We start from the raw sequence: 14,974 nt of genomic DNA on the forward strand, positions 1-14,974 counted from the left end.
ATGGTGGTCGTCTCGCTTCCCCCCAGCGTCAAGAAGTATTGCGTGATATCAGGTCTCGCGATGTAACGAATTGCTTCACGGCACTGCACACAGACGCCCATTCAGGAACCGGCTAACAAGGTAGCGATGGAGTTTTTCACACTATCGTCATGGCTGAGCCGGCTAAAAAGAAGCAGAAAGTTAGGAAAGCATTGTTGGAGGAACAGAGAAAGAGGAAACGGAAGACTGACCGAGCGAGGAGTCAGACACAAGTAAACATCGGAGCTGCCAAATATCTATTCCGAAGCTGTAGGGGGAGCTCTATAGAGAAACCTGCGAGCGAAAAGCGATTAAACAGCTAAGAAATGGCCAAAACTGCATAGCGCCTCTTTAAAGTTTGTCTGCAAGCACAGGTTAACGTTTATTTTTTTTAAAGTTTTGAATAAAAGATGATTCTTGGTGGAGAGTGCCACGGCTCATTACTCTCACATTGCATTTTAGGCAGTTTTTAGAACACTTTTTTTTTTTTTTTAGGTTTCAGAGCCCCCAAACTCAAAAGAGCAGAGTGGAAACAAGTCCCCGCATCTCATATTTACCGTTTCAAATAAATCATTCATCATTTTGTGCATGTTTGTGTGTACAAGATGAGATACGTTTACATTTGTAGCCTACTGTGATGTGCTGTGCTTGCCTATTCATTTTCAGGAGAGACATTCAAGGCAAGAGAATTGATGGAACATAAGGATGTTCATGCAAGGCCAGATGTATACCAATAACACAACAAAAAATCAAAGAGACTGTCACAGCAATGGGCTCATTATGGCTTCAGATAGGTGCAGGGAATGTGTAGGTCACAGCGGCTGAGCAGTGACCTATAATAAGGAGCTATCCTATATTCCCTTTGAGGCCGCAGTAACCAAAGATTCCAAAAGCGGAACCTTGGCAACCGCATTCAGCAGAGGTTTAAAAATGTGTAAACTATGGAGAAATGTTACATGGGATTCTGCAGTATTACTACTAGCACCATCCAGTAATGGCAACCAAAAAAATCATTCTTACCATCTTCCTCCTATCTTTTTCCTATCATATCCAGAGTTATGATTAGCTTCTTTTAATTCAGCTTTTACTCTATTGTCCCTTAATGTCTTGCAGCCAGGAATAATGCACATGAAATGCACACTTTAAGCTATAGTGCATAGTTTCTATCACCCCCATGACGATTTCTAAGTAATGACAACAACACTGTCGGAACATCCACACGACGCAGGCCTTCGGTGATATTGCACCACCCCCAACCCTCCACACAATTGCTTACATGGAGGATAAAAAAACAAACCATGATGGACTCTTCAGAAAAGGTAATTATCTTGTTATTTTTATGTCCTCTTCATCTCCAAAGCTGAATGTTGCTGTTGTCCTTTCTCATTTCAAATATATTTATTGTGAAACATTTCATTCAACAAAGGAGTTTGCATGGCATTTACATGTTTCCTTAAGAATAATCAAAACAACAAAAAACTGTAACAGACATCATATAAATAGTAACAGAAACAGTGACAGACGTAATACAAATTGAAAATACCCGACATAGCTTACCACCCCCTCCCTAGCTTACCACCCCCTCCCTTTAACTCCTCTAAGGATCCCTTTCTTCAGTTACCCACCCCTCCCACCCCGGGAGTGTATTCTTACTCATGTCTTAAAGGCCTTCTCTGCCAAGGTAAGAGTCCAAGGGAAGCCAAACTTTCTCAAAATCCCTAAGCTTGTCCTTCAGGATGAATCTAATTCTCTCCAAGTGTAGAGTATCGGTCAGTTCTGTCAGCCAGTGCTTGAAGGAGGGCACCTCTTTCTTTTTCCAAAAAAGTAAGATAAGTTTTTTCGCGATTATAGCACCATATGCCAGAAGACGCTGTTGTGCTACTCTTAATTTCCTTAACTCCTCAGATATACCCAGAACTATTAAAACAGGGTCAGGCTCTATCTGGACCTCCAAGATCATAGAGAGAAAATGAAATATGTCGCACCAGAACTCTTGCAATTTGGGACATAAAGCGTAGCTATGAAGTAAGGTAGCGTCCATGCATTCACATTTCTCACAGAGGGGTGACACTTCTGGAAATATTGTATGCAATTTTGCTTTAGAATAGTGAAGTCTGTGAAGAGTTTTAAACTGTATTAAGCAGTGTCGAGCATTAATGGAGCAGTCATGGATATAGTCCAAGCTCCCCTCCCAAACATTTGGTAGTATTGAGACACCTAGTTCCTTTTCCCATTCTTCTTTTAAACGGTATCTGGAAGACACATGCCTTGTAAAGTCTCATATATTTGAGAAATTATGTAACGTGACTTAGCAAACAATTGTAAGCAGGTCTCTAACTTATCTGGCTTTGCATTGTCGAAATTGGGAAGATGAGCTCTTGTTGTTGTCCTTTCTCACCCCTATTTTCCACTGGGCGCGTCTGCACTGCATTCCAGATGCGTTGCGGCCCGCTGCGAGCAATCACGGCCATTCAAGTCAGTGCTTGATATTTCACCAGCCGTGCCCTGGCGCCCAGAAGCGTGCATGAAGCTGCTCTCCGCTCCACTCCGCTCCACTCCGCTAAAGATACGGCCAAGGTCTATTTTCACGCAAGCCGTGGGGCGTTCGGACAGCCGGGAAGCAAGTGAAACACCACTATCATATATGTCTCCTGTACAACACCCCAGACGATGCGAGATTCATCTTGAAGGTGGAAAAACATAATACCACAGCACAGATCTTTTTTATAAAGACAACGCCAGAAAAGAGAAGGCATGGAGTTAACTGTACAAGTGCCTGGAGTGGGTAGATAGCTTAATAAACACGTGTTTGTTCTGTAAAGTACAAAGTAGAGACAATATAATCTGCGATTCTGGCAGGCAAGACGCTCGCAGTGTGGTATGGCACGTGGTGGAGGATGGAACAAAATCTGAACGCAGCTGGAACGCAGCACAGACATGCCCAGTGGAAAATGGGAGTTAGAGGTGACGTAAAGTGCATCACTCGAGCTGCTGTGCACGAATGTCACCGTACAACACTGTTTTGTAAACATGGCCATAATGTATATACCGAAAGTTTTGTGGAGCTGATGTATCAACTAATTTGACAATGGCTTGAATGTAACAGATGTCCATTAATATAAAATTGATGCACAGTATAGCTTTACATTACATGTCATTTAGCTGATGCTTTTATCCAAAGCAACTTACAATTACTATATATGTCAGAGATCACACGCCTCTGGAGCAACTAGGGGTTAAGTGTCTTGCTCAGGGACACATTGGTTAAAGTATCGCAGTGGGAATTGAACGCTGGTCTCCCACACCAAAGGCATGTGTCACATCCACTGCACCATCCCCACCTGTAATAAAACCTGTAATAACTGATTTTTTTGGGCCACTTGTGGGCCTTAGAAACTAGTTGTGATTGCAACATTATTGACATATCTTCACCTTTTCAGTTGAATGTAAGTCCAATATTTACTCTGTTTCTGGTCTCTATACAGTAGCAACTCCTGAGAGAAATACCTGGCTCTTGTTCTCCAGCTAGTCTCTTACTGTGTATCCGCGTTTTTGGCGGTGAGGATGTAGTAAACTGTCGGTTTTAAGAGCTTTGTTTAGCTGAAAAAAGCTACGTGCTGTGAATGGAAAAAGGGAGCTATGTTAGCTACTGTGCTCCCTTTGTTTTGGCCAGCCATGGCATTTGACATGTTCATGCTTGTTCTCCTCTTATTTTGAAAGTGCTGTAAAATCCTAACCGTAATGACTACGAAACATCCATTTTGTGCAGCTAACAAGTACTTCTATACTTATATATAGTCTATATCCACGACCTTCCACTTCCGGGATTGCTCCAGTGCCACTGGAAAATTCCACTGGATGTCCGGTACCTTCCACTTTCTTTGTGTTGAAATTTTAAACTCCGGTGGATTTATGAGGACTATAGTTAACTGCTCCTCAGATCTCTGCAGGGTAAATCCAGACCGCTAGCTAGACTATCTGTCCTATCTGAGTTTTCTTCCACCAAAACAAGTTCGGCATAGCGGCGCCCAAGATGATTGTAATTGGTTTAAAGAAATGCCAATACACCAGAGCATGTTTTTCTCCCATCCAGGAATGCTGTGTGGACTAGCCAGACCCTCCTCCGCGGCGCTATGGAGGAAGGTCTGGCAATGTGAGACATACTTAATCTGAGTTTTACGGCAATGTAAAGCACAGTGCAGTTAAACTTACCTTTTAAATCACATGCATAAGTTTTATCTACGGAAAAAACTTACTTTATTTAAAGTGCGGTATTATTTAACATCCACATTATTTCATCCACCCAGATACATTTTGGCCATTCATATGAAAGAATTTCGGCACATCTGATCTTACCTCATCATCGAGGAGCAGGTCATCGTTCTATCACCGGGCGAACACAGATAAAAGAGACATTCACATTCATATTCACACATGCCGACAGTTCTTTCAGCAACCTGACTTGCATTTTTTTTTAAAGAAGCAGAAAGAACTTGCACGCAGCTTCAAGCAGACAACACAGGTGTGGAATCAAACTAGCATTCCTCTAAGTGCTAAGCAACATTGTGCACCAATCAGCCGCAATCATCATGCACAGCAAAAATAACAACAACCCGCAAAATGGTCGTGTCGACTCGACAAACAGCCACTACACAGACCTCAGGGCTGAGGTCTCGTCTCTGTGTTAGTGTGTGTAACCTTAACGAGTGGCGGAGAGGACCGAGGCAGATGCATTTACTCAGCACTGAGACAGATAGTCATTAGGGGAGGTAAACATTCACTTAAGCCTGACCGTGCTCATTGATGCCACTCAAGGGTCTTTGTGAGGAGTGATCAGGGAACAGAGTGAAGCTGAGTTTTTAATTAGCCTGAAAAGCTGACAGCCTTTGTCAGTGCTTTGTAACAGCAGTATCGGCTTTACTTGTTTTCTCCTCGTGAACTATGGGACAGGAGAAATCATGCATTTTTGCAGATGTGTTTGTGCTCAAAAATAAATCTGAGAACATGTCTAATATAGCCCTGTAAAATGTATAAAGTATGTAATAATACTGTGCCTGTACAGTATATACAGTGGGGAGAACAAGTATTTGATACACTGCAGATTTTACAGGTTTTCCCACTTACAAAGCATGTAGAAGTCTGTAATTTTTATCATAGGCACTCTTCAACTGTGAGTGACGGAATCTAAAACAAAAATCCAGAAAATCACATGATGATGATTTTTAAGTAATTAATTTGCATTTTATTGCATGACATAAGTATTTGATACATCAGAAAAGCAGAACTTAATATTTGGTACAGAAACCTTTGTTTGCAATTACAAAGTTCATACGTTTCCTGTATTTCTTGACCAGGTTTGCACACACTGCAGCAGGGATTTTGGCCCACTCCTCCATACAGACCATCTCCAGATCCTTCAGGTTTCGGGGCTGTCGCTGGGCAATACGGACTTTCAGCTCCCTCCAAAGATTTTCTATTGGGTTCAGGTCTGGAGACTGGCTAGGCCACTCCAGGACTTTGACCCATTTAGACCCAGCCACGACCCATCTTCAATGCTCTTACTGAGGGAAGGAGGTTGTTGGCCAAGATCTCGCGATACATGGCCCCAACCATCCTCCCCTCAATACGGTGCAGTTGTCCTGTCCCCTTTGCAGAAAGGCATCCCCAAAGAACGATGTTTCCACCTCCATGCTTCACGGTTGGGATGGTGTTTTTGGGGTTGTACTCATTCTTCTTCTTCTTCCAAACACGGCAGGTGGAGTTTAGACCAAAAAACTCTATTTTTGTCTCATCAGACCACATGACCTTCTCCCATTCCTCCTCTGGATCATCCAGACGGGCCTGGACATGCGCTGGCTTGAGCAGGGGGACCTTGCGTGTGCTGCAGGATTTTAATCCATGACGGCGTAGTGTGTTACTAATGGTTTTCTTTGAGACTGTGGTCCCAGCTCTCTTCAGGTCATTGACCAGGTCCTGCCATGTAGTTCTCGGCTGATCCCTCACCTTCCTCATGATCATTGATGCCCCACGAGGTGAGATCTTGCATGGTGACCCAGACCGAGGGAGATTGACCATCATCTTCTTCCATTTTCTAATAATTGCACCAACAGTTGTTGCCTTCTCACCAAGCTGCTTGCCTATTGTCCTGTAGCCTATCCCAACTTTGTGCAGGTCTACAATTTTATCCCTGATGTCCTTACACAGCTCTCTGGTCTTGGCCGTTGTGGAGAGGTTGGAGTCTGTTTGATTGAGTGTGTGGACAGGTGTCTTTTATACAGGTAACAAGTTCAAACAGGTGCAGTTAATACAGGTAATGAGTGGAGAACAGGAGGGCTTCTTAAAGAAAAACTAACAGGTCTGTGAGAGCCAAATTCTTACTGGTTGGTAGGTGATCAAATACTTATGTAATGCATTAAAATGCAAATTAATTATATAAAAATCATACAATGTGATTTTCTGGATTTTTGTTTTAGATTCCGTCTCTCACAGTTGAAGTGTACCTATGATAAAAATTACAGACCTCTACATGCTTTGTAAGTAGGAAAACCTGCAAAATCGGCAGTATATCAAATACTTGTTCTCCCCACTGTACATATGTGTTTGTTTGTAATGTATACTAAACATACGTTTTGCAGTTTAAGTTTTTATGTATTGCAACATCCCTCAATAAGCAGCCGGAGAGACGTTATAGCCAGTTTATTGTAGGTTTTATTACTGACCTGAATACAGGCTAATACAGGAGAGAGAGAGAAATAATTAAATTTCTATCCACAAAGGGAGAGGCTCATACCTCTCTTCACAGCCTCCTTCATATTCAGTCAAGAATGCAGTGACAGCCGGTGTGTTTGTGTGCACTTGTGTATTTGGTGTGTATACCATATGATAAGGAGCCTGTGTGAAATCATTCCCCACTGTTGAGGCTCGTAGACTTTTCACCTCATCAGGGAGTTGAGTTCATTTGCAGGAACAACGTTGTTATTTGCAAATGTGGCCACTCCAGTTAAAAACCCATTAACTTCAGATATTGAAATATATACTGTGTTGCATAGTAAAGAGCAAACATTATTACATTTTTATTGACAGGAAAAAACAGAGGGCTAACAAGCAGATGGCAATCTCCAGCATGTCTGGCTTTCAAGATGTGCTTATAGCAATTACAGTGTACTATATTGTTGCATTCTTGTTAGTGATAGACGGTGTAATAGTGAGGAAGGCATTGACACAATCATCCAAATTGTTGAACTGATGTTGCTTTACACACTAACAATAGGCATAACCCGCCGTCTGGACCACAAACGTTGCGTCAGTGTCACACTTGCGTGCCGATTGCATTAATGTGACATTGACTAAGTTTACATGCACATAATATTCTGGTTTTTGCCCTTATTCTGGAAAAAACAATATTCCGACTGTTGTGAATTCCTCACCCTATGGAGACTGTGTAGGTTACAGTGGGTGTAGTCACGGCTACGTTAGTTACGTACGCTACTTAAGTAAGTTAAGAAATCGCTTGCAGCTATTCCTCAGTTGTTTCAGTCTGAAATGAGTACTGAATACTTACTGTTTTTACCCTGTGATGTGAAGCTGCTAGCTAGTTAACTGTGTTTTCTAGCTTGCTAATTTTATCTGCTAGCTTGCTTTATTTTAGTGTGATACGTTTTTGGGGCTTTAGGCTATGTTTAGACGGAAACGATCTGAAGAGAAAACGCAAAAGTGGCGTTGCGTTCTCACTTTTTATTCCGCGTTTAGACAAGAGATTTGGGGGGGAAATCTGTGCGCATACGTAGCTAACTGCTAACGTTAGTTTAATAACGTAGTTGCTACATTGTATCTCGCTTACAAAACTATGTATCGACTGACCCTACGATAGATTTCCGACACATTTTAGAAACTTTTTTAAACAAGGTTTATTTTTACAATGGACCTCATGTTTGAAATTTCTGTGATAGAAAAAAAATACAAGCGGCGTATTGATCTACTATTTGATGACGCTGTGCTCGGTCAGCGTGCAACCTGCCGGGTTAATGCCCTCCTCCCAGCCAATTAGAATCAAGCATTCTTAAACAAAGTAGAATAAAAGTGATTATTAACCCACTGTTATGTCAGATAATAGTAGTTATAACAGCTGTTACATTAACGTACCTTTTTTGGGTTTATTTCAGAAACTTCTTTCATATATGCAACAATGTACAGCTTGTGACTGCCTGTAAAGCACTACTGAGTAAAAAGTTGAACTCCTCCTGGTGACTCGTGCTCTTTGATAGGAGCCCTGAAGCGACCAATACACACACTATCCAGCATTTACAGGGTTGAATCCCAACATTGGTCCTTCGAGCCGGATTTATTAGCTACTTCAGAAGATGTCATCAGAAGAAGAATCAGCACCGCTCTCCCAACCCGATCCCAGGGGGAGACCAGCCAGGCAACATCACACCCCCAGGTATTTGGAGGATTATGTCCTTGACTACAGCCATCACGACCTGACCTTTCCTCCTGCCATCCTGAGAGAGAGCCAGAGGAGCAGAAAGGAGCAGCAGTGAGTGGTGGCCAGGCAGATATAACCGCCAACCTGGGCAGGTACACAGCCACACAAATCCCAAGCTGCAGACCTTCTGAGTATGGATTCATTGAGGAACCTAGTTGAGTCCCTCTCCGGGAAGGAAAGGCAAGATGCTGCTGAAATCGCTCAACTTACCAGCAAACTAGCTCAGTACGAGGCACGACAGCGCAGACGCCAGGAGTTAATGGACCGTATTACATCATACTTAATGGAGGAAGAAGTAGGTGAGGCCCCTCCACGCATGGAGAGCGCAACACACTCACCAACACCACCTCCCACAGTGATTCAACACAACATAAATCCAGTCTATTCACCCTCACCGGGGCCGACAAATCTGTCCCATAATACAGAGCCACACAGTGAGAGACACCATGAGAAGTCCCTGGAGCCAGTGGTTAGGACAAAGACGATAGATCATGTTCCAAGTGAAGAGGCAGAACAATTGAATGGTCAAACAGGAAGGGACACACAGTCCTCCAGCCCTTCATTTTGTGATATTGGATTCAGACCAATTCATCCAACCCCACAGCACCAGCAGGGCTCCCTTTTTTCACCAATCTCTGGCACAATAACTCTGCTACCTCCAGGACCTGTACCATCACAGCCCACTAGACCGTCCTATCCCTATGCTGCTCCTGATCAGTCTGCCCCACCTCCAGTGCAACGGCAGTTACCTGCTTCAGATCCTTTATGTCTGCAGTCTAACATGCCTCAAGGCTATCAGACTGTGCTAAAACCGCAGCCGCGACAAGAGGCCGGCCCCGTTTCAGCGGGCTACGCTCCTGCCCACTATGGTCCTACATATCCGTTAGCCTCACTGCCTCAAACCCTTACCTCTGCTCAACTAGTGAATGGCTCAGCACTAGCGGTCCCATCTCAGCTGCCCTCAGCCCCGACTGTAGCACTACCTGGCTTTGGCATGCCACCTCCCACATTGTATGGTGCACCGAAACCCACTATTCCAGATTTCTCATCCGACAGCGAGAGAGAGTTCGCCAATCTGAAACTGCTCCTCAAACCTCACATGGGACTGACTGAGAAATACAAGTACCATGTACTGCTGGAACATCTTAAACTCCCAGAGGCTCAGATAATAGGTCAGTCTTGCTGCCACCATCCATACCCGTACTCAGCCGCTATGCAGGCTCTACAGTTGCAGTATGGCCAACTACACCAGCTGGCTCAGAGTGAAATTGCAGTGATCTTCACTTCACCTGATTCAACGATGCCCATAGCTTCCAGAGATTCTCCTTACAGGTTCACCTCCTAGTCAGCATGCTGCTTTCACTGGAGGGACCCCAAGGTATCAAGCTTAATTGCTGCTCACACGTAGACCGTCTGCTCAGCAAGCTACCGAAATATCTCCGGGATGGATATATTGAGTCTCTACAGCTACAGGGGAAGCTTAACTCTGCAAGGCTGAACCCCTACAATCTGCAGGACTTTGCTGGATGGCTCCAATCCAAGGCCCAACAGTATCGGTTGTCCAGTCGGTTACTACAATGCTACCAACAAGAGAAACCTCCAAGCAATTACAAGGAGAAGGTTCCATCCAAGACTAGGAGTCAAAGTGCTACCATCTACCACGGTGCAGAACCAGCAAAGCCCAAGGTATCTGGCCCTCCTATGCAGTCAAAACCCAAGAAGCCATTCAAGGTGCACTGTCTTTTCTGTAACAGTAATGGGCACTATATTACTCGCTGCGACAGCATTAAAGAGCAACCTACAAAGGAACTGATTGGATGGATAACTGAAGGGAAGCGCTGCTGGAAGTGTGCTCGTTCCCATCCACCGGAGACATGCAACCTCAAGAAACCCTGCAGTGACTGTGGTGGCATTTACCTTCAAGTCCTCCATGGTGTAGCCCAAAATTGTTCCATCAACCCTCCATCTGGCACTTCTGAGAGTCGGCTCTATCTGACACCCTCCATCCCATCAGGCAACGTGCTTCTGAAAGTCGTGCTTGTCCTACTACATAACAACTCCAAGTTAATGGAAACCTTTGCAGTCTTGGATGACGGTGCTCAGCGGTCCATGATCCTACCTACTGCTGTACAACGTGCGGGAGAGCCTTGCCCTCCGTACTGTACGATCTGACATTACTCACCTCAGTGGATCCAGGGTTACCTTTGAGATTTCCCCCAAAGAAACAACAGGGAAGCGCTATAAGGTCCAGAGAGCCTTCAATGCTTCAGGCCTGGACTTGGTGGAGCAGAACTACCCAGTCCAGACGCTCCAGAGACGGCACGCTCATCTACGGAAGATTTCGCTTCACCCCTTTCACAATGCACAACCTCTAGTGCTTATAGGGTCAGATCATGTTCACCTCATCACTGCCATTGAGCCGGTGCGCCAAGGTGCCAAAGGAGGCCCCATAGCCATCCACACCGCCCTCAGGTGGGCTCTACAAGGTGCTGAGGGGTGTGATCCAAACCAAACATCGGTGCCTCAGTGCCTCTTCCTTTCTGTAACCAGTCCGGAGGATCTCCTTTACCGAAATGTAGAGAGATTATGGCAGCTCGATGTCCTCCCTTATCGAAGCGAGAAGGTTGTTACCAGCTCCAAAGAAGATCAGTAGGCCATAAAGCTTCTTAAGGATAAAACCCAGCAGGTCAACGTTGGGGGAGTTCAACGTTATGCTACTCCCCTCCTGCTCAAGTCAGGTGCACCCAAACTGGAAGGTTGCATCCAGTCGGTTACAACTAACTTGAGGAGCACAGAGAAAAGACTCAAGAAAGACCCAGAGAAAGCAGCTGTCTATTCAGCAGAGATTGCCAAGCTTGCCCGAGCAGGATACGTCACCAAGCTACAACCTGAGGGGGTAGATCAGTCAGAGTCTTGGTACCTTCCTCATCATTTGGTACACCACAACAGCAAACCAAGACTGGTCTTCAACTGCTCATTCCAACACCAGGGAATGTCGCTAAATGAGCAACTGCTGCCGGGGTCCACCTTGGGCCCATCCCTGCTAGGAGTCCTGCGATACCGACAGCACCAAGTTGCTATCAGTGGGGATATCCGGGGAATGTTTCACCAGATCCGTCTGAGGCCTGAGGACAAACCCCTTCTCAGATTCATCTGGAGAGACCTGCGCAGCGAGGACCCACCTGATGTGTATGATTGGCAGGTGCTGCTATTTGGTACAACGTGTAGTCCCTGCTGTGCCATTTTCACTTTGCAGATGCACGCTCGTCATTACCAGGACAGTCATCCTGACATTCCACCGTCAGTGGAGCAAGGCTTTTATGTGGACAACTGCATCAAGAGCCTTCCCAACATACCAAGGATCGAGTGGACCAACTACACAGCCTACTGGCCGAGGGAGGGTTTGAGCTACGGCAGTGGGCCAGCAACCGACCAGCGGTAGTAGCTCATCTGCCTACCGAGGCAAGGTCAGTCGCTACAGAACAATGGCTAGTTCAGAACAGAACCGACCCATTGGAACCTGCTCTAGGCCTCAGGTGGAACTGTGCAGAAGACACTCTTGGTTCAGCACTGACAATGAGAAAGGCCTACCAGGTTTTAGCCAGTCAGTATGATCCCCTGGGGTTTATGGTGCCTTTTACCACACGGGCTAAGGTGCTCATTCAGCAGCTATGGTCAAAGAGAAGAGACTGGGATGATCCTGACTTGCCTCTGGATCTCCGAAATGCATGGAGCACCTGAGAATCTGAGCTAGAGCAGCTCAGCACAATATCCATCCCGTGTTGCTACTTACCTACTCGTGATGATGGTGCGAATCTGGAGTTTGACCTCCATGTGTTCTGCGACGCATCGGAACGGGCCTATGGTGCAGTTGCCTACCTGACAGTACAAAGGAAAGGTACCGTCGACACATCATTCGTGATGGCTAGGTCAAGGGTCGCCCCAAAACGACAGCAATCAATTCCCCGCCTGGAGCTCTGTGCTGCACTAGCTGGAGCTCAGCTGGCCAAGCTTGTGGAGACGGAGATGACGCTTACCCTACGCCGGATAACACTGTGGACTGATTCCATGACAGTCCTTGAGTGGCTGCAATCAGATTCCTGCCATTTTAAGGTATTTGTTGGAACACGCGTGTCAGAAATCCAAGAGTTGTCGGATACACGCAATTGGCGTTATGTCGACACACAGAACAACCCAGCTGACGACATAACCCGGGGCAAATCACTCCTAGCTCTGGCTGACTTTGGTCGATGGAGACTAGGGCCACCCTTCCTTAAACAGGGTACTGAGCACTGGCCTAAGAGACCTGACCCCACACCCTCAGTGAGCTCATCTGAATTGAAAAGTGTTACCTTCTGCTGCTTAACAGCAGTGGACACTGGATCTACTGTCCCTGACGCCAACGGATTCAATACATGGAATGAGCTGGTCGAAGCAACTCGGAGAGCATGGCAGGAGAGAGCGAAGAATCCTGCCGACCTACAGTCCATTTAGTCATCAAGATGCAGAGTCTTTACTGCTAAGAGAGTGCCAAGCCCAAAGTTTCCCTGAAGAGGTGGCTGCTCTCTGGGCGCAGAAACCTGTGTCCTCCCGCAGTCGGCTATCTTGCCTTGCCCCTGAGTGGGATCCTACACTCAGTATTGTTCGGGTCGGTGGGAGACTACAGAACACCAACTTGGAAGAGATCCATCCTATTGTACTGGATCCACGTCACCCAACCACAAAGCTCCTCATTAAGGAGTTTGATGATCGGCTGTTACATCCAGGAATGGAGCGAGTGTATGCAGAGCTCCGGAGGCAGTACTGGATTCTGCGATCACATCAGGCTATCAAGCACCACCAGCTCAATTGTTCAACCTGTCAGCGATGGAGAGCCCAGCCTAAGGTCCCGCAGATGGCAGATTTACCAGCACCTCAGACTCCTCTGCCCGCCCTTTTATTCGACAGGTGTTGATTGTTTTGGGCCATACTTGGTCAAGATTGGCCGGAGGAATGAGAAGCGCTGGGGTGTCCTTTTTAAATGTCTCACCACTCGTGCCGTCGACATTGAACTGATCAGATCAGCAGAGGTCCTTGTCAAGGGTAAAGTCTACACAAGACCAGTCGCACGTCTGATCCAACTCCCCCCTCTCAAGGATGACACCCAGGACACTTGATGAAATCCCTTGATTGCACATTTGCTACTCAAATGTGGGGGCGGCTGTTGTGAATTCATCACCCTACAGAGAATGTGTAGGTTACAGTGGGTGTTAGTTACATACGCTACTTATGTAAGTTACGTAAGAAATCGCTGAGATCGCCTCGTGTTTCGTTTTCTTACAGCAGTTGCTTGTTCAGAAGTCAGAGACGATGTAAGTTTGTACTCTTTATATTTAGTTATTTTGGCAGCAGATTAAGCTATTCCTCAGTTGTTTCAGTCTGAAATGAGTACTGAATACTAACCGTTTTTACCCTGTGATGTGAAGCTGCTAGCTAGTTAACTGTGTTTTGCTAGCTTGCTAATTTTATGTACTAGCTTTGTCACGGTCCGCTGACCGTGACCCTGGCCTTCCCTTTTAGTGTGTGTGTGTGTGTGAATGTACATTTTGTGTTTTTTTTTCCTTTTGGTGTGCTTGGTGTGTTTTGGTTTGGCCTCCCCTCTGTGTTTTGCCTCTCCCCTCATGCTCTAGAAGTCACAGGTGGGCGTGGTCATGGGAGCTTCCACTATCACACCTGAGGCTCATCACACCACTCAGCACTCCTGTTCCTGATCATCTATCAACTCCCCATATAAGCCAGGCCAACCTTCCAGTCTCTGCTGGATCATTGAATCAACCAGTATGGTAACATGCCAGTCAACCTAGTAACCGTCACTTTTGAGAATTCCCTTTTGCTAATCTGTCTTTGTCCTTTCTCACCTCAGCCAACCACCTCGCCCTGTGCCGGAAACCTGACTAACCTACCTGCACCGCTAGACCCAGACTTCTGGAGCCCGGACCCCATTCCCTCTCTCTTACTCATCCTACCACCTGCCTTCCAGACCACATTCTGCCTTTTTCTGTTCAATAAAATCACCTCTTATTGCAACTACCTCTGGTCTGCGTCTGAGTTCTGGTCACCGGTCCTGACAAGCTTGCTTCATTTTAGTGTGATACGTTTTGGGGGCTTTAGTCATTACTCTGCTGGAGAGAATGTTCATTTTACTTTTACAGTGTGATAGAAATTGTACATTTTATTTCAGCATTTGTTACTATAAGTGATTATTAACCCACTGTTATGTCAGATAATAGTAGTTATAACAGTTGTTACATTAACATACCTTTTTTGGGTTTATTTCAGAAACTTCTTTCATACATGCAACAATGTACAGCTTGTGACTGCCTGTAAAGCACTACTGAGTAAGAAGTTGAACTCCACCTGGTGACTCGTGCTCTTTGATAGGAGCCCTGAAGCGGCCAATACACACACTATCCAGCATTTACAGGGTTAAAT

The sequence above is a fragment of the Sander vitreus genome, chromosome 9, assembly GCF_031162955.1.
Source record: "Sander vitreus isolate 19-12246 chromosome 9, sanVit1, whole genome shotgun sequence".
In the NCBI taxonomy this organism is placed as follows: Eukaryota; Metazoa; Chordata; class Actinopteri; order Perciformes; family Percidae; genus Sander; species Sander vitreus.